Source organism: Heptranchias perlo, chromosome 17 (assembly GCF_035084215.1).
Source record: "Heptranchias perlo isolate sHepPer1 chromosome 17, sHepPer1.hap1, whole genome shotgun sequence".
Classification (NCBI taxonomy): domain Eukaryota; kingdom Metazoa; phylum Chordata; class Chondrichthyes; order Hexanchiformes; family Hexanchidae; genus Heptranchias; species Heptranchias perlo.
In genome coordinates, this window is record NC_090341.1 from 34,744,348 (window position 1) to 34,763,206 (window position 18,859).

General features: G+C 40.5%; 1 protein-coding gene across 3 annotated transcripts in view; it reads left to right on the forward strand.

Annotated features, from left to right (window-relative positions):
* LOC137334417 (chemokine-like protein TAFA-1) overlaps positions 1-18,859 on the forward strand; it is a 340,643-nt gene that overhangs the window by 67,579 nt on the left and 254,205 nt on the right. The window lies entirely within an intron of this gene.

The window sequence follows — 18,859 nt, forward strand, 5'->3', positions numbered from 1 at the left end:
TATAATTAAAAGACACTCGGTTATGGCCTTCTACATTTTTATATATGCTATTCCTTTTATTTTGGTGAACAGTGAGGGAAGTTAACATTGGAAAATGGATCTTTTTCTCATTTTGTGCGTTGAGCACTCACAGGTCAGGTACAATATGGTTAAACGCAGAGTACAGCAGGTAAAAGCAGAGAATCCAGAAGTGTGTTTCTCAATGTGACTTTTTTCATTTCTCAAACCATCCATCCTGCAGGAGCAGTTTTATGCACTGGGCTAATGCCCATTGAGTTTCAAAAGAACCCTCAGTGGAGACTTTCATTCCAACAGCCTGGGCTGGATTTGAACCCAAGTCCAGCGGCCTAACCCACTACACTGTTCAACACTCCAATACTGCAGTTTCTTTTTGCTTTAGATTTCACCTTTTAATTCAGTATAGGGTGGAAGAGCAAAAGTTACAATATGAACACTTATTAAACTCTACCATTCCTCTTGATCCAATGTATACATAAATCAAAACATGTTACCTCGCACTGGTTAGGTTCACAGACTGATCCAACAGTTTCTTTTTGCTTTCTCTCACCAACATACCCTAGTTTATCGGCATAATGTTCTTATTTTTTCGTTAAGTTGAGTTCTCTAGGACTTGTCTCATCAGATACTGCCATTCCCATCCATCAGAACTATCAAACTTGATTGCTTTACGCAATTTGAAAATGTTCTACGATAATGATTGTCAGGGCTGGTGTCCAATATGGGCCTAGCTCAGTCATTTCAAGGCATTGGGCAGTCTTTGAAAGAAGATCTGTGATAATTAAATTCAAAGCAAAGAGCACTGCTTTTTCTGGCCTGATCTCTAAGGAGTTCATGGAGAAGTACTGACTCCGCCTATGGCTCAGTTGGTAAGCATTGCCTGGTGTGGAACTTATTCAAATAGTCCATAAAAGTCCCGAGTTTGATTCCGGTCTGCAGTGAGTCATCTGATTTTAGCTGCAGTAATATAACGGTGCAACAATTTGGCTTCACTGCCTCTGGATTTGGAAGGAAAAAGAATACAGCTGAGGTTCCTGTTCCCAATTGGTAACCAATGCCATATCTTGGAAAGTATGCATGTGTAGATGGAGGATGAGTACAGGATTTTGCTTGGCCACAATGACAGCCATAGGAAAATACCTGCTAATGCTCACTAACTAGATTCAAAAATGAAGAATGGCCTCTTGTGCGAGGTACTGGAGCGCAGCTGTATGTCTGTGGAACTAGAACTCAGTCTGAATCAGCTCATTCAGGAGAGGAAAGCAGGGGGAATCATAAAGGAAAAATACAAAAACAATATTTACAATATTATCATAATCTCATGTAGTCCCTATGCATCATAAAGGAAAAGTGGGTGAATGATACAAGTTTCAGGTCTGCCTTAGATATTTTCTAGGTTACAGTCGTGGTAGTCGTTCTTGAAAGTAGTCTGAGTGTTTTACATTCAGGAGTGTGCCTGTTCTGCCCAATGTCTAACTATATGATGCGTGACCCAGGGGTGTAACATTAGGACCCCTTGTGATCTTAAACCGAATATCAAATAAGAACATAAGAAATAGGAGCAGGAGTAGGCCAATCGGCCCCTCGAGCCTGCTCTGCCATTCAATAAGATCATGGCTGATCTGATCCTAACCTCAAATCTAAATTCATGTCCAATTTCCTGCCCGCTCCCCGTAACCCCTAATTCCCTTTACTTCTAGGAAACTGTCTATTTCTGTTGTAAATTTATTTAATGATGTAGCTTCCACAGCTTCCTGGGGCAGCAAATTCCACAGACCTACTACCCTCTGAGTGAAGAAGTTTCTCCTTATCTCAGTTTTGAAAGAGCAGTCCCTTATTCTAAGATTATGCCCCCTCATTCTAGTTTCACCCATCCTTGGGAACATCCTTACCGCATCCACCCGATCAAGCCCCTTCACAATCTTATATGTTTCAATAAGATCGCCTCTCATTCTTCTGAACTCCAATGAGTAGAGTCCCAATCTACTCAACCCCCAGGTCCCTTTGTACTGCAGTACTTTCCAGTTTCTCGCCATTAAGATAATAACTTGCTCTCTGATTTTTCCTGCCAAAGTGCATAACCTCACATTTTCCAATATTGTATTGCATCTGCCAAATCTCTGCCCACTCACCCAGCCTGTCAATATCCCCTTGTAGGTTTTTTATGTCCTCCTCACTCTCTACTTTCCCTCCCATCTTTGTATCATCTGCGAACTTTGATATGTTACACTCGGTCCCCTCCTCCAAATCATTAATATAGATTGTAAAGAGTTGGGGACCCAGCACTGACCCCTGTGGAACACCACTGGCTACTGGTTGCCAGTCTGAGTATGCACCATTTATCCCAACTCTCTGCTTCCTGTTAGATAACCCATGCCAGAATATTACCCCCAATCCAGTGATTCTTTATCTTGAGCAATAATCTTTTATGTGCCCTTGTTCACTTCTCCAAACTTTCCAAACGTGGACTTTGAAACACTTGGTGAGACAAAGCCAGATACAAATCATTAAGCTGCAAACAGCAAGTGAATGTATAGAATTACAGTCAAAATAAATTCAAATTACTTAGCTCAATCTCACTTCTTTCTTTGAAAAATAATAAACCACATTCTCTGCCCCTTTTGTAGACTGACTGACTTGTTCTTTGCATTACTTTTTTTTTCAAACTGATTCTAACTGCACAATCTTACCACCTGTATCATAGTTTCTTGTTTAAAAATGTTCCTGCCCATATATCTGTTTGTCGTTTCTCGATGCTCCCAATGAATGGGCTATGACACTGACTTCTCCCTTGTCGTTAATTTACCAATCAGTCTGCCAATAAAACTGGATATCTCTCCACCACACTCATTCTCCCCCGGCCCCCCACCTTCCAGTTTTGGGTTTAAAGAAATAATTTCCTGCTAATCTCAAAATAAATGAGGGCCATCCTGGAATGGGCCTCGGAAGAGACAATTGACAGTGCATCAGTTTGGAATCGATTGAGTTGTGACATTCCAAAGGTTGGCCCATCTGGCTTTAATGCACATCTTCAATGCCTGCAGCCTATGGCTTCTTTTTAAACCTGTGCAAATTCTGTTTCCTAAATCAATCCCTAAATTCTTTCCACAAATAATTTTTTTAATCAAATGTCCTGAAACTTAACAATGACATTGAGCAGAAAGTATCATAACTAGGTTCCTTGTGATTCCTTTAGGCTTTGAGTGACCAGTCTGTTATTTAACAAGACTAAGATTAATTCAAATTGTTTGTTTCCTTCAGAACTGGGATTATATCTTCAATTCACTGGTTGGGTGGTTTGTAGGCCTCTTGAGAATTTGGAAACATTATTAAACGGTTAATTTCATGGACTAATACCCATAATGTGCAATGAAACGTTGTTCTCTGCAATTTTACATTCAACACACATTGTATATGCAAAAAATATAATAATCGCGCTGCTTCCAGACCATTCAAATCCTCCATGCATTGTACCTCTGAGGCACTGTCATAAATAATGGTGGAATGCATATTTGCACTTACAGATCTTATGGCACTATTTGGAAAAAAAATAAGGAGTTCTCCTGCTATTCTGGCTAATATTGCACCATTAATAAACACAACAAAAAAAGATTAACTGGTCATTCATCTCATTGCTGTTCATGGGACATTGCAAGTAGGCAAAATGGCTGCTGCATTCACCTACATAACAGTGACTACACTTGAAAGCAATTCATTGTGTGCGAAGCACTTTGAGGCATTTCTGAGAGAAGTAATAAGACATTATATAAATGCAAGTTCTTTCTTCCTTTCTTTAATTCCTTGTATGTTGAGTTCCAATCATAAGAAAGCACCAATGATAGGTCGAGCCTTTCTAAGACAGTTTCACGCATTTCCTTGTGGCCAGCTGTAGGTTGTCATTGGCAGAGATCTAGACGATGTCTGGTTGCCTGACGTCTTGGCCTAGTGTGCTGCGTGGTATGGAGCAAAAAACCTTGCCACAAAAAAACAAATTTCAGTAGGAGGAAATTAAACTTTTTTTTTACACTTTTTTTCTAATATGGAGGAAAGCATAATAACATTGCTGCAGACTCAACACTTAGATAAGGTAACTTATCAAAATCTCATTGTATAGGTGCTCATTTGACACAAGAAAACAAATGAGTGCAATTTTCTCATTGTGCTAGCATCTCATTGTAAACAAATAATTTTGACCGAATCAAATCTGCTGCAACATTGTGACAAATAAATGATACAGCAGATATTTTTAAATATCCTCAATAATGAAGTACCCTCATTTTTGCCCTTCTATTCTGAAATGCTTTGGTTCACCATTTCCATTCTAATCTATAAGCATAAATGCAAAAGGTGAGATAACGTGATTTTAGAACATACTAGATAAATTACACCAATTTGACAACGTTAAAACAATCCGTATCTTTACCGTAGATAATATAACAGCAGAAAAAGCAATACGGCAGGTCCTTCTGTAGCTCACAATTTTAAATAGCAATAAATTGTTTTAATGTCTTCTGACGTACAGTGCCCCCTGGCAAATGCACTAGTGAAGATTACAATGTCTGGAAGAGAGAAATTAATTTTCCGTAATATTTTATTTGATAAAGATAGGCTATCAGGGGCAAATAAATCATCTTGCAGAGTCTTTGGGCTTACGTGATGACATAAACATTGCAACTGTTTAAAACCTAGTGATATTTCTTTATAAGTGTGATACCAAAGTCTAAAAATGTAATGTTCTGGTTCTCTGCTGATCAAATTAGCACTGGATGCTACATAGGAACACAGAATGGAAGGATGAGAAACGTTATCGCTGTATCGGACTCTCTCTGTCTTTCAGGTCCATTTCCAATCTGATTTTTCATATTTTTCCTATCCCTATCCCAAATCCTTTTTATAGCTTTCATTTTTTTTCCCCAATTCCTTTTGAACACATCATTTAAAAAAAATCCTAGATATAATTTCCCTAGCCTCTACTGCCCAATAATCTAAAATCCAGAACCATTGTTCATAGCATCATGGTATGGTACAGCGCAGGAAGAGGCCAATTGGCCCATCGTGCCTGTGCCGGCTCTTTGAAAGAGCTATCCAATTAGTGCCACTCCCTTGCTCTTTCCCCATAGTCCTGTAAATGTTTTCCCTTCAAATATTTATCCAATTCCCTTTTGAAAATTACTAATGGATCTGCTTTCACCACCCTTTCAGGCAGTGCATTCCAGATCATAACAACTCGTTGCGTTAAAAAAATTGTTTCCTCATATTGCCTCTGGCTCTTTTGCCAATCACCTTAAATCTGTGTCTTTTGGTTACTGACATTTCTGCCATTGGAACAATTTCTCCTTATTTACTCTATCAAAACTGTTCATGATTTTGAACATCTCTATCGAATCTCCTCTTAACCTTCTCTGCTCTGAGGAGAACAACCCCAGCTTCTCCTGTCTATCCACGTAACTGAAATCCCTCATCCCTGGTACCATTCTAGTAAACCTCTTCTGCACCCTCTCTAAGGCTTGATATCCTTCCCAAAGCGTGGTTTCTAGAATTGAACACGATACTCCAGCTGAGGCCTAACCAGTGTTTAATAAAGGTTTAGCATAACTTCCTTGCTTTTATACTCTATGGGGGTGATTTTAGGAGGCAATTGTGGGGGCGGGGGTCTCCGAAAATCCCATTTGGGTTTGGAAGCCGGCTCCAACCCGCCGACTTCCGAGTTTCCCAGGGACCCACCTATGTGCACGTGGGTGACCCGAAAACAGAAGCCTCGCCAGCAATTAAAGCCGGCGGGATGACAGTTAGAGTCAAATGTACCTCATTGAGGTACTTAAGGCACTTTACCTGCCATAGATTAAATACTTAGAACGATTTTTAACTTACCTGGGCGGCTTGCCCACCGCTTCTGATTCACACCTGGTGAAACAAGACATGAAGGGCCGGATCAGGGAACAAGAAACTAAAGAAATTAAATAAAAAACCATGGAAGTGAAAACACTAAATGAACCTACCTTTTGATGTCTCCCGCTCCGATGTCCGATGTCTCCCACTCTGATGTCCCCTTCTTTACCCCCCCTCAGATGTCCCCTTCTTTACCCCCCCTCAGATGTCCCCTTCTTTACCCCCCTCAGATGTCCCCTTCTTCACCCCCCTCAGATGTCCCCTTCTTTACCCCCCTCAGATGTCCCCTTCTTTACCCCCCTCAGATGTCCCCTTCTTTACCCCCCTCAGATGTCCCCTTCTTTACCCCCCTCAGATGTCCCCTTCTTTACCCCCCCCAGATGTCCCCTTCTTTACCCCCCTCAGATGTCCCCCTCTTCGCCCCCCCTCAGATGTCCCCCTCTTCGCCCCCCCTCAGATGTCCCCCTCTTCGCCCCCCCTCAGATGTCCCCCTCTTCGCCCCCCCTCAGATGTCCCCCTCTTCGCCCCCTTCAGATGTCCCCCTCTTCGCCCCCCCCCTCAGATGTCCCCCTCTTCGCCCCCCCCCTCAGATGTCCCCCTCTTCGCCCCCCCCTCAGATGTCCCCCTCTTCGCCCCCCCCCTCAGATGTCCCCCTCTTCGCCCCCCCCCTCAGATGTCCCCCTCTTCGCCCCCCCCCTCAGATGTCCCCCTCTTCGCCCCCCCCCTCAGATGTCCCCCTCTTCGCCCCCCCCCTCAGATGTCCCCCTCTTCGCCCCCCCCCTCAGATGTCCCCCTCTTCGCCCCCCCCCCTCAGATGTCCCCCTCTTCGCCCCCCCCCCTCAGATGTCCCCCTCTTCGCCCCTCTCAGATGTCCCCCTCTTCGCCCCCCACCCCCGGTCTTCCAGTCCAGCGCTGGATGACGTCTCACTCTCTCTCTTTCTCGCCGCCCCCCCCCCCCCCCGCCACTGCGTTGCAGCTCCCGAGAGCAGCCAGAATGTCAATCAGGCTAGCTGCCGGGCGCGAAACCCAGAGAGGATGTTAATCATCATCAATCAACATGTGAACGCGTCGTTATCGGTAGGTTTTGTTCGTGCAGGTTTACCACGCGCACCTTCTGCTACCAACCCGCCACCATTGTAAAATCGAGCCCTATGCCTGTATTAATAAAGCCCAGGATGCCATATGCTTCTTTAATAACCTTCTCTTGTCCAGCCACCTTCAAAGATATCTGCACTCTCTTCAAAGATTCCTGCACTCCCTTCAAAATTGTACCATTTAGTTTATATGGCCTCTCCTCATTCTTCCTACCAAAATGTATCACTTCACACTTTTCTGTGTTAAATTTCATCTGCTATGTGTATGCCCATTTCACCAGTTTGTTTATGTCCTCCTGAGGCCTGTTACTATCTTCCGCATTGTTTTCTACATTTCCGAGTTTCATGTCATCTGCAAACTTTGAAATTATACTCTGCATACCAAAGTCCAGGTCATTAATATATATCGAAAAGAGCAATTGTCCTAATACTGACCCCTGGGGAACACCACTGTATACTTCCCTCCACTCTGAAAAACAACCGTTCACCACTGCTCTCTGCCTTCTGTCCCTTAGCCAATTTTGTATCCACGCTGCCACTGTCTGTTTATTCCCATGAGCTTTAATTTTGCTAACAAGTCTATTACTTTATCAAATGCCTTTTGAAAGTTCATACACAACATCAACCGCACTACCCTCATCAACCTTCTCAGTTACTTCATCAAAGAACTCAATCAAGTTAGTCAAACACGATTTTCCTTCAACAAATCCGTGCTGATTTTCATTTATTGGCCCATACTTTTCCAAGTGCCAATTAATTTTGTCCCGGATTATTGTGTCTAAAAGTTTCCCCATCGCCGACGTTAGACTGACTGGCCTGTAATTGCCGGGTTTATCCCTCTCCCCTTTTTTGAACAGGGGTGTAACATTTGCAATCCTCCACTCTTTTGGCATTGCCACCATATCTAAGGAGGATTGGAAGATTGTGGCCAGAGCCTCTGCAATTTCCACCCTTACTTCCCTCATTAACCTAGGATGCATCCCATCTGGACTGGGTGACTTTTCTACTTTGAGTACTGCTAATCTTTCAAGTACATCCTCTTTATTTTTATCGTATCCAATATCGCTACTACCTCTTTATTTACTGTTACATTGGCAGCATCCTCTTCTCCAGTGAAGACCGATGCAAAGTATTCATTTAGTACCTCAACCATACCCTCTCCCTCTATAAGAAGATCTCTTTTTTTTGTCCCTAATCATACCCACCCTTCCTTGACTACCCTTTTACTATTTATAAGTTTATAAAAGACTTTTGGATTCCCTTTTATGTTAGCCACTAATCTATTCTCATACTCTCTCTTTGCACCCCTTATTTCCTTTTTTAGATATCCTCTGTATTTTCTCTATTCAGCCTGGTTCTCTACTGTATTATGAACCTTTCATCCGTCATAAGCCTCCTTTTCCTGTTTCATTTTAATTTCTACATCTTTAATCATCCAGGGAGCTCTAGCTTTGGATGCCCTTCCTCTCCCCCTCATGGGAATGTGTCTACTCTGTACCCGAACCATCTCCTCTTTGAAGGCTTTCATTGTTCAATTACTGTTTTGCCTACCAATTTTTGATTCCAATCTACCTGGGCAAGATCCTTTTTACTCACTGAAATTAGCTCTCCTCCAGTTAAGTATTTTTACGCTTAATTGTTCCTTGTCCTTTTCCATAACTATTTAAACCTGATGATAGTATGATCACTGTTCCCCAAATGCTCCCTCACTTCCCCTGCTTTATTCCCCAGAACTAGATCCAGCATTGCTTCCTTCTGGCCTGGAAACATACTGATCAAGAAAGTTTTCTCGTACACTTTTCAGGAATTCCTCCCCCTCTTTGCCCTTTACTCTGTTACTATCCCAATCTATTTTGGGATAATTGAAGTCCCCTATTATCACTACTCTATATTCCTCACATCTTTCTGTAATTTATCTGCAAACTACAGGCCAGTTAGCTTAACATCTGTCATGGAGAAAATGCTAGAATCTATTATTAAGGAGGTTATAGCAGGGCACTTAGAAAATCTCAATGCAATCAGGCAGAGTCAACACGGCTTTGTGAAAGGAAATCGTGTTTGACTAACTTATTAGAGTTCTTTGAGGAAGTAACAAGCAACGTGGATAAAGGGGATCCTGTGGATGTGGTGTACTTGGATTTCCAGAAGGCATTTGACAAGGTGCCACATCAAAGGCTGCTACACAAAGTAAGAGCTCATCGCTTAAGGGGTAACATATTAGCATGGATAAAGGATTGGTTAGCTAACAGAAAACAGAGAGTTGGCATAAATGGGTCATTTTCAGGTTGGCAAGAAGTAATGACTAGTGCCACAGGGATCAGTGCTGGAGCATCAACTATTTACAATCTATATCAATGACTTGGATGAAGGGACCGAATGTATGGTTGCTAAATTTGCTGATGACACAAAGGTAGGTAGGAAAGTAAGTTGTGAAGAGGGCATAAGGAGTCTACAAAGGGATATAGATAGGTTAAATGAGTGGGCAAAAATTTGGCAGATGGAGTATAATGTGGGAAAATGTGAATTTGTCCACTTTGGCAGGAGGAATAAAAAAGCAGTATATTATTTAAATGGAGAGAGATTGCAGAACTTTGAGGTACAGAGGGATCTGGGTGTCCTAGTACATGAATCACAAGAAGTTAGTATGCAAGTACAGCAAGTGATTAGGAAGGCAAATGGAATGTTGTCATTTATTGCAAGGGGAATGGAATATAAAAGTAGAGATGTTTTGCTACAGTTGTACAGGGCATTGGTGAGACCACATCTAGAATACTGTGTGCAGTTTTGGTCTCCTTATTTAAGAAAGAACATAATTTCTTCAGAGGTGATTCAGAGAAGGTTCACTCGACTGATTCCTGGGATGAAGGGGTTATCTTATGACGATAGGTTGGACAAGTTGGGTCTGTATACATTGGAGTTTAGAAGAATGAGAGGTGATCTTATTGAAACATATATGAACCTGAGGGGACTTGAAGGGGTAGATGCTGAGAGGATGTTTCCCCTTGTGGGAGAGACTAGAACTAGGGGACACCATTTAAAAATATGGGGTCTCCTATTTAAGATGGAGATGAGGAGAATTTTTTTCTCTCAGAAGATCATGAGTCTGTGGAACTCCCTTCCCCAGAGAGCGGTGGAGGCAGGGTCATTGAATATTTTAAAGGCTGAGTTAGATAGATTCCTGATTAACAAGGGAGTCAAAGGTTATGGTAGGTAGACGGGAGAGTAGGGTTGAGGTCACAATCAGATCAGCCATGATCTTATCAAATGGCAGAGCAGGCTCGAGGGGCTGAATGGCCTACTCCTGCTCTTAATTCGTATGTTCGTATTTTCTCCTCTATCGCCTTTGGTGGCCTATAGTAGCGTAATAGCCCCACTATTGTTCCTTAATTCTAACCAAATGGATTCTGTCTTTGATCTCTCAACTACATCATCCCTTTCCAATGCTATAATAGTTTATTTGATCAATATTGCCACCCCCCTCCTTTCTTTCCTACCCTATCTTTCCTGAATATCTTGTAGCCAGGAATATTAAATCCCCAATCCGCCCTTCTTTGAGCCAAGTTTCTTTTATTATCACTATATCATAGTCCCAAGTGGACACTTGTAGCTCACCAACCTTATTTACCACGCTATGTGCATTTACGCGCATGCGCTCCAAACTCAGCTTAGACTGCCTCGCATTTGCCCTCTGTCTGATCCCTTTATTTCTGAACCATTCTTTACTCTGGTGCTATTTGTCTCTCCCAGTCCTCTGTGCACCTTGTTTCTCCTCTCTAATGTTTCATCCTAGTGCTCATCCCCTTGTCACCTTTTTGGAATCCATCCCATTGCCTTTTTGTGCATCAGTTTTCTTTTTATATGTACAGTGACCATATCTAGTGCTGGTGCAAGGGAGCACAATTTCAGGCCTGTAATGACTTTTTCCAGTGGTTGTACAATTTCAGTACTTACATTCCTTTTCTACCTTCTTATTCAATATTAAATAGTTTTGGGGATTCATTTGGCCAGTCACTAAGTCACTATAGACATTTTTGAATGTTATCCCATTCCTCTGAACATCCTGCTTTCTTACCAAACTTTACATCATCTATTTGATTTTCAATAACTTCATCCAGCTCATTTTCAAATGTTTTGAACAGAGAACCCAGAACTAATCTTTTGGGTGCTTCACTAGTCATAGCTGACGGATGAGAAACACTATTATTGATCACCAATCTATTAAGTTTCCAATTTACACATCCTTCTTTATTCTACGAACTTTCATTTCACTTACAAATCTTTTAGGCATCTTATCAAATGCTTCCTGAAAGTCAAGATATTTGATATCTGCTGCATTATCATCACCCATGAATTCTGTTACATCGTCAAAGAATTTCAATAAATCTGACACCTGACTTTCATAAACCAATGCTTTGCAATTATTCTGTTCACCCTCTTTAAACATGTTTGAATTGGTTTCTTTATAATTGACTCCAATATTTTCTCCCCCCCACTGTAGATGTCAAGTTAACAGGCTTATAATTTTCAGCATCATGCTTCATAATAATTGGAAAATGTTCCAGTTTTCTAGTAGCATTCTTTAATGCAGTAAAATGCAGCAACTTTCTGTCGCAGGTTCTGCTTATTCCTACTCTAATTTCTTTAACTATTACATGGCTGTTTTTTCTGACAAGTGGCACTTTGTTATGCAGCAGTTTTGATTTTTGACTGCTAATTTACTGGGGGAAGATTATAATCACCAGAAAGTTACAGTAGACAAAGGGGCAAGGCCATTGTCTGAGTGATGGAAGAACCTTTGACCTCTGATTTCACTCAATGTTATTTTGTGCTGAGGTATTCACTGTGGTGGAGATATTTTAATGTGAACTGAATTATTTAAGTTTAAGAAAAACTGAATTAAGTGTATGGGAGGCACACTCCTGGGGCTTTTTTCCTGTTTGGCAGCAGTTCCTTTATTTACTATTGGTAGGCCTTATAGAATATCTTCCAAAACCTAACCTGTTCATTTTCCTCACTAGTACCCGCAAACAGAATGAACGTTCCAATAGGCTGATATTTGCCCTACAGAATTCATGGGTTTCTATATCCATGTTCCTGGTGTAGTTAAAAAGCTGATCATCTCACAGGAATTTGTCCCATTTTTTGTTATTTTGCCAGTTTTTAAAATTATTCAAATGGCTGGTTAGAGCTATGCTGTGGTGAGCTGTGTAGCTCCTAAGATACGAATTAGATCCATTTCTAATTGACTTTGTTCCCAGTCTTTGTTAGATTGAACAAAAGAGAAAGAAATCATGTGGCAGGTCACCATGCATTTCAACCCTCGCCTTATAGATCAGTCCAAGCACTTGCCTGAGTTTTTGTGATTGCTCCCTACCATAGGTACTTGTGAAAGAGGAAAGACTAGGAACCTGATGGGTAGATATTATCAATATACTTCGGTGACAAATGTGACTGCTAACAGTGACACTATTCTTGAGAAATTCCATTTGGTAGCTCTTCCCATCCCTAAGGAATTGTGTTAGAAAAAGGTATTGAGGTTGAGTTACTCATCTTTGTGATCAGGAATTGAATCAAAGTCCAGCTTGCCAAGAATAGAAACGGCCTACAGCTTTGGATCTTACAGGTTGCTTGAACTTTGTCACTGAAATTATTAAAGTTTTAATTGGTAATTTTTTCTATAAAAATCAAGTGATATTACTTCAAGGTGATCGATGTAGCCAACGTCTTGCTATTGACATTGAACAAAAGTAAAAGCACACCAAGCTCTTCAAAAATATAAAAATTGTTTTTTTCATACAAAAATAGTGCCATGGATGTTGGTGTAATCTCTCTCTGAGGTGCAGACTTGTTCATTTGTCATTATTAGCCTCATCCATCTGTGTGGTGTAGACATGCTAATGATTCATTAACATATTATAGAAAACATTCTAATCAGTGTTTCTAACCTTTAAATGTTTCTAAATGCCACACAGCCCTTGGAGATGTTGCTCATGCTCTACTTGGGGATCACATGACTATTTTGTCTTATTTGTTGTCATAGAAAAAAGTACTTCACCAACTACCAGCAACCATGCACTGTCACTTAAAAAGGAAAAAGAAATATGAATAAAGCAGTGAATTCTTTATCACGGACAGTTAAGCTCTCTATTCCTGATTAATTAATTCCTGTAAATTTCACTATTCCATACACTTGTGACATTTTCAGTATTACCATCCCTCACCTTGATAAACACATACATGCACACCAAAATATTTAGAAACGAAATAAAATAATGCACTAGCTGGCCGGCCTGCACAGTTTTTAAAATTATATTCTTCATCACTAGCAAACATATAATGCTCAAACTGATTGCTACCATGACTTAATATCCAGAATAAGGAAAGTTCAGAATGTTAACCGTTACAGCCAACTTTCAATGAGCGGATCTGTTGGTGGTGGGACCGATTTTCAAAAAACAATTCTTTTCAATTATGAGAATACTGTCGATTTCACATCTAATTATGGGTGTGTTGGAACATTCTGATGACCAAAGTATCTCAGTGTTAATATCACATAGATGTGCACACTAAAGATCAGCATTGATTGATTTACAATGTGTTAATTGCAGTCCTTTTAGCACAGCAGTGACCAGCTTGCAGCACACAGACCATATACGACCCTTTTTAATACTCAAATGTGGCTGTTAAACCTCAGTGGCTCTCTGGGTGGCTGTAGAAGTGGAAGGCACTGCACTCAGAGCAGGGAACATATTTTCTGTGAGTTTGCAAGAGAGTTTTAAGACCTACACTTCGTGGGGAGGGCTGCTGGAATTTACCGGTGAACAGGACTGGCATATCCAAGTTGCCAGCATTATCCGCAGAGCAGAGAACAGCAGGCACGGTGAGAGAGCAGTGCGCCAAGGGAGCCATGGCATTGATAGAAAAGCAGCAAAGAAATGAGTGAAATCTGATGACTTTGTTGTGGATCAAGGTCAAGATAATTTTAACTTCAAACATATGACTTGTTGCCGATAATGGTTTGGGGGAATTTCAGGCTTAACAATGCTGCTGTGCTGAAATTTTCTGAGATGTCAAGTACTGTTTAATTGGATTCTTTTTTGAGGGTAGGGAGTGAACCGAAGCCTATTGTGAAATAATGTGTTTATTAAATAAAAAGTAATTTAAAAAAAAAACACTTTCAAGCTATGAACTACTCTTTACCTGTCCAATTTGATGTAATAATGAGTTGTCCTTGGAATAGATGCGGGTAAAAGACAAATGAGGTGAAATCATGTAGGCTGTGCCAGGCTCGTGTTATAAAGATGCTGGTCCCCTTTATGCAACCATGGTCAAGGGTGTGCCATGAAGTGGCTTAAAAACGTTGGTGCTGAATTGAATATTGGAGTTCCCAGCTATGAGATGAATATCGAAATATCAAACCTGCTGCCCTATGCCTGGTTTTCTATGTTTAGTCCCACCTGTGTGTGAATAATTTTTTTCAACTCTCCAACATGTGAAATCAGAGTACAAATCTGTTCTGACTGACGTTCACATTTCAAAATTCATGCACAATGGAGTTAGAGAGAAAGAAAGAACTTGCATTTACGGAGTGCCTTTCACGACCAGAGAATATCCCAAAATGTTTTACAGCCAATGAAGTACTTTTTGAAGTGTAGTCACTGTTGTAATGTAGGCAACGCTGCAGCCAATTTGTGCACAGCAAGGTCCCACAAATAGCATTGAAATAAATGACCAGATCATTTGTCTTTTTTGGGTGTTGGCTGAGGGATATATGTTGGCCAGGACACCGGGAGAATTCCCTTGCTCCTCTTTGAATGGTGCCTTGGGATCTTTTACGTCCACTTGAGAGAGCAGACAGGGCCTCAGTTTAATGCCTCATCCGAAAGATAGCACCTCTTGACAGTGTAGTACTCCCTCAGTGCTGCACTGAAGTGTCAGCCTGGATTATGTATTCAAGTCTCTAGTTGTATTGTTCATATAAATTGATTTGTGTGCCTGACTAACTAAGATAATGCAAATATTTTTGCTGTAGGTACAGTGAGATTATCATTGGTCACACTGCTACTATTTACTAATGTTACATTTTATTATCAGAAATTATTTAATTTTGTTTCTTATTAATTCTTATTGTTAATTCCTGGGATAACTGCATTTTTTGGAAACAAATGAGCATTAATTTAAAAAAATAGCTGAATTTCTATTGTCACAAATCTACTGAACAATAAGTGCCATAAGCTACACTGAAAAATGTTTACTAATTTATCTAGTAATATATTGTAATTTCAGGCACTTTGATCGTAATGGAATGTTACAAACTGCAGGTTCTCTTGGTGTTGCTCCTGAATATAAATTGTCTGACCTCTGTGGAGTTGACGATAGCAGAGATCCACTTTTGGATTCATTTTCCTAGGATCCCAGCTGTAATCCAAGACACTAAATTTGTTTGTGTTAGGGGTGCTAAAATTATTAATTCACCCCCTCCCTCCTCCTCGCCTCTTCTCCCCCTCCCCCAGAAAAATATAATGGCAAGTTTTGTAAATGGAGTTCAAAGATCCCTGATTGTTTGGAAATACCGGTACCTTGAATTTACTATGTATTCTTCCACAAGTATCATACCATTTGTATATTGATATCACAAAGTACATAGAAGGACTTCCCAAAACATGTATAGCAATGTAATTCTTCGTCTCTTCCTTCAAAAAAATCACTCACATTGATAGTAGCCTTGCCTTCCACAAAATTAATGGTAATGAATTTAAAGTTTATTCACTAATGTTCCTTTGAGTCTTCAACAATTAGAAACCCAACGGTAGTAATACTTAAACAGGGGTTAGATCACTAATGAAGAACTAATAAGAACATTGGTAATTATTTTAGGATGGATTACCTGACAGGCTTTGCTATAGATTTCTATATGGGAAATACTGATTTTAGTGAATTTCTAATGATACAGAGTTGAATACCTTTTGACTGGTTTGCACTGAATCAAATGAAACTGAAAAACTGAGCCATGGCTAGTTTGCTTAGTCCAAGTTCTTCTCAAAGTACGAATGTTATCATCCAACATTAGAAGCTATGATTAAGTGGACTTAACAATTCAACAATTGAAGGAAACAATTGAATTGAAATCTTCATTCAGCTTCCTCCTTATAGTGCAGGATCTGTCCTTCGTCCAATTGGTCCTTGGGAGTCACATGCAGAAGTTAATGTTATAACCATGCTTTTTGAAATATAATTGGCTATTCCTCTTCTCTTTAAAGGAGGCTTCCAGATTGTGATGTTAATAGTTAATGATCCAGCTTTATATTTTCATGTTGTACGCATAAGTTCAGAGGTCTGCAACTTTCTGAACTTCAAAGGACTTGATCCAACAAATGTAAAAGAACACTTGAACTGACAATCAGCAAGTGAAAAGTATCTGCTTTGGACTCTAACTCGACCTCAACTTCCATACTTTCAACAAACATATTGCTTTATTTTAATAATTAACCACTGTTGTGTCCAAAAATGCTGACAGTGTAACTTCTGAGCTAAATAATGTCTCTTGTCGCCTTTGCATTTTAAAGCTCAAAAACAATATCTACAACTCTAGTTGGCATCATTAAAATCCCACAATGATCTTCTTGTGTCACCAAATCTAGGGACATACGTCTCCTGCTGGTTCCAGCCAACCCTGATGTCTCCAGTTCTGATTAACATGAAGAAGTTCTCAATTGGCACTGATCTCTCAGCTTCTATATTAGTGTTGACTCTGAGCAGATAAGCTTGAACTCGAGGCCCCACTCCCAATTTTTTTATCTCTTTCAACTCTTCAGCACTGGTCCTCCTCCAATTATTTTATCCTACTCTTAAGGCCCTATTCTAATAGCAGTAAAGTCCCTTAGGCAGGTAACTGAATCGATTTTTTTGAATACATCTGCAGCTCCTCGATTTCAATTTCAACCTGTCTTCACAGATCAAGCCTCCACCAGTGGTGGTCACTGGTACTAAGAGTGCTTCTATCAGCATTGCCCCTTGACTTAGCAGGTATGGTTGCCCAAACCCTTAAGATTAAGCACCTTGGTTATCTGTTGGATAATAGTCATCTCACATTTCTCCTTCTCTTTACAGCGCCAGGGTCTGAAGAATCTATTACCTCATTTCTAGGCCTCAATGTCCAATAGCTCCCTTTCACATACCAGCTCCTTTGCTTTGATTACAGAATACCATCAGCATGAGTGATTGATGGCCTGCCCTTTTCACAGATACAAAGATTACCATATGCATTTCTTCTTTCCCTCTAATCCAAAAAATTCTGAAAGCTAGAGCAGAGGGGGTGACCAGGATACTAATAACCCTTTATTGGCCAAGCAATATGTTATCGTTTGCCATTCTTTCTCTCACCCATGATTCCCTTTCCATTCTCAACAGCTGATATTTGTTCTCCTTACTTCATGGTCAAGTTTCTCCCTCAGACCCTGACATGCTCCTGGCCTGGCAATTGAGAATTCCCACTTGACCTAACAAGGTTTCTTGGGTCAGGTGGTAGATACTCTAATGGTCCATCTGATCTCCTGGACTGATTTCGATGGCCTGAGAGGGTCAGAAAGGAATTGTTTCCCTTATTGGTCCTGTTTTTTTTTCTCTTTTTTTGCCTCTCCCAGGAGATCACGTGGCTGCGTGGGGTGGTGTGGGGTGGGGGGGGGGGGGGGGGGGAAATGAAGGAAGTGAGGAAGTGTTTAGTTATGATGCTTTGGCCATCATGTGTTTGGGGCAGGCTTGATGGACCAACTGGTCTTTTCCTGCCCATCAATTTTGTATGTTCATCATGAACACCTGTAGAGCATCCACTATCAAAAGCAGAAAATGGAAAATGAAAAACATTTGTCTGAAGGTGTTGCACTCAATTGGTCAGTCAGTATTTATTGGGGCAGAAATTGCTCGGAGTGACGAACCAACACTGCTCGCTGCTCCATAATTTTATACTAACCCACTAACTTACCGTGGTCTTTTGTTTGGGCACTTCCTCAAATAGGAAGTGGAGAAGAGCCCAGTGTCAGTTCAAGCAACACTAGGACCCTGGGAAAAGCAAGAGGATCACACACTCCCCTCGACTAATCAGATCGCAGCATTTTTGACATGCTGCATTAACTGTCTCTGCCAGCTTGGAACGTTAAATCAGGAAATGAAAGGTGCAAAATTAAAATCAATGTAAAACAGGTATAGACAGTGGAAAAAAGAAAGGGTAAGAAATAATTTAATTAAATAAAAGATACAGAAGGGAAAAGTAAAAAAAAAGTTTTAATTTTTCAATGTAACTTTTTTTAATTACCTAAAACTATTAAAATAAGGAGTAATGAGACTCCACATTTTTAAAAGTTAATTTTTAGTTATTTGGCAGTCATTAAGACCTTCCGTGCTGTTAAAACTTTGTTTAGACCTGGTATTTTTAAACGTACCTGTTGTGAGGGGTAATTGGTTTCTTTCCAGCTGGGCAGGTGAGCAAGTTGGAGCTTTTTCAATGATTTCTCTGATTGTAGCGGGTGATATACCTTTAATGCGAAGAGTGCTTATCGCCAGCGAACCACTATGAGCAAGTTCCGGATTTTATTGCACATGTGCGAACACTGGAACCTGCTCTTCCATTTCGCCACTAACAACAGTGAGCACTGTTCAGCTCATTGTTATTTCGCAAGCAATTTCTGCCCCATCATGTTAGCTTTTAGAGTTTGTTTCAAGTTGGTTTGAAACCCAGTTCTCTTGAGGCTCAAATCGCTGCCATTTTGTTTTTCCATGAACTCCTACTTTCTAGTTTATTAATGGATTACCCATTGGCATCCTGTTTTATGAAGGCTATCTGGAAATTATGTCCACCTAGG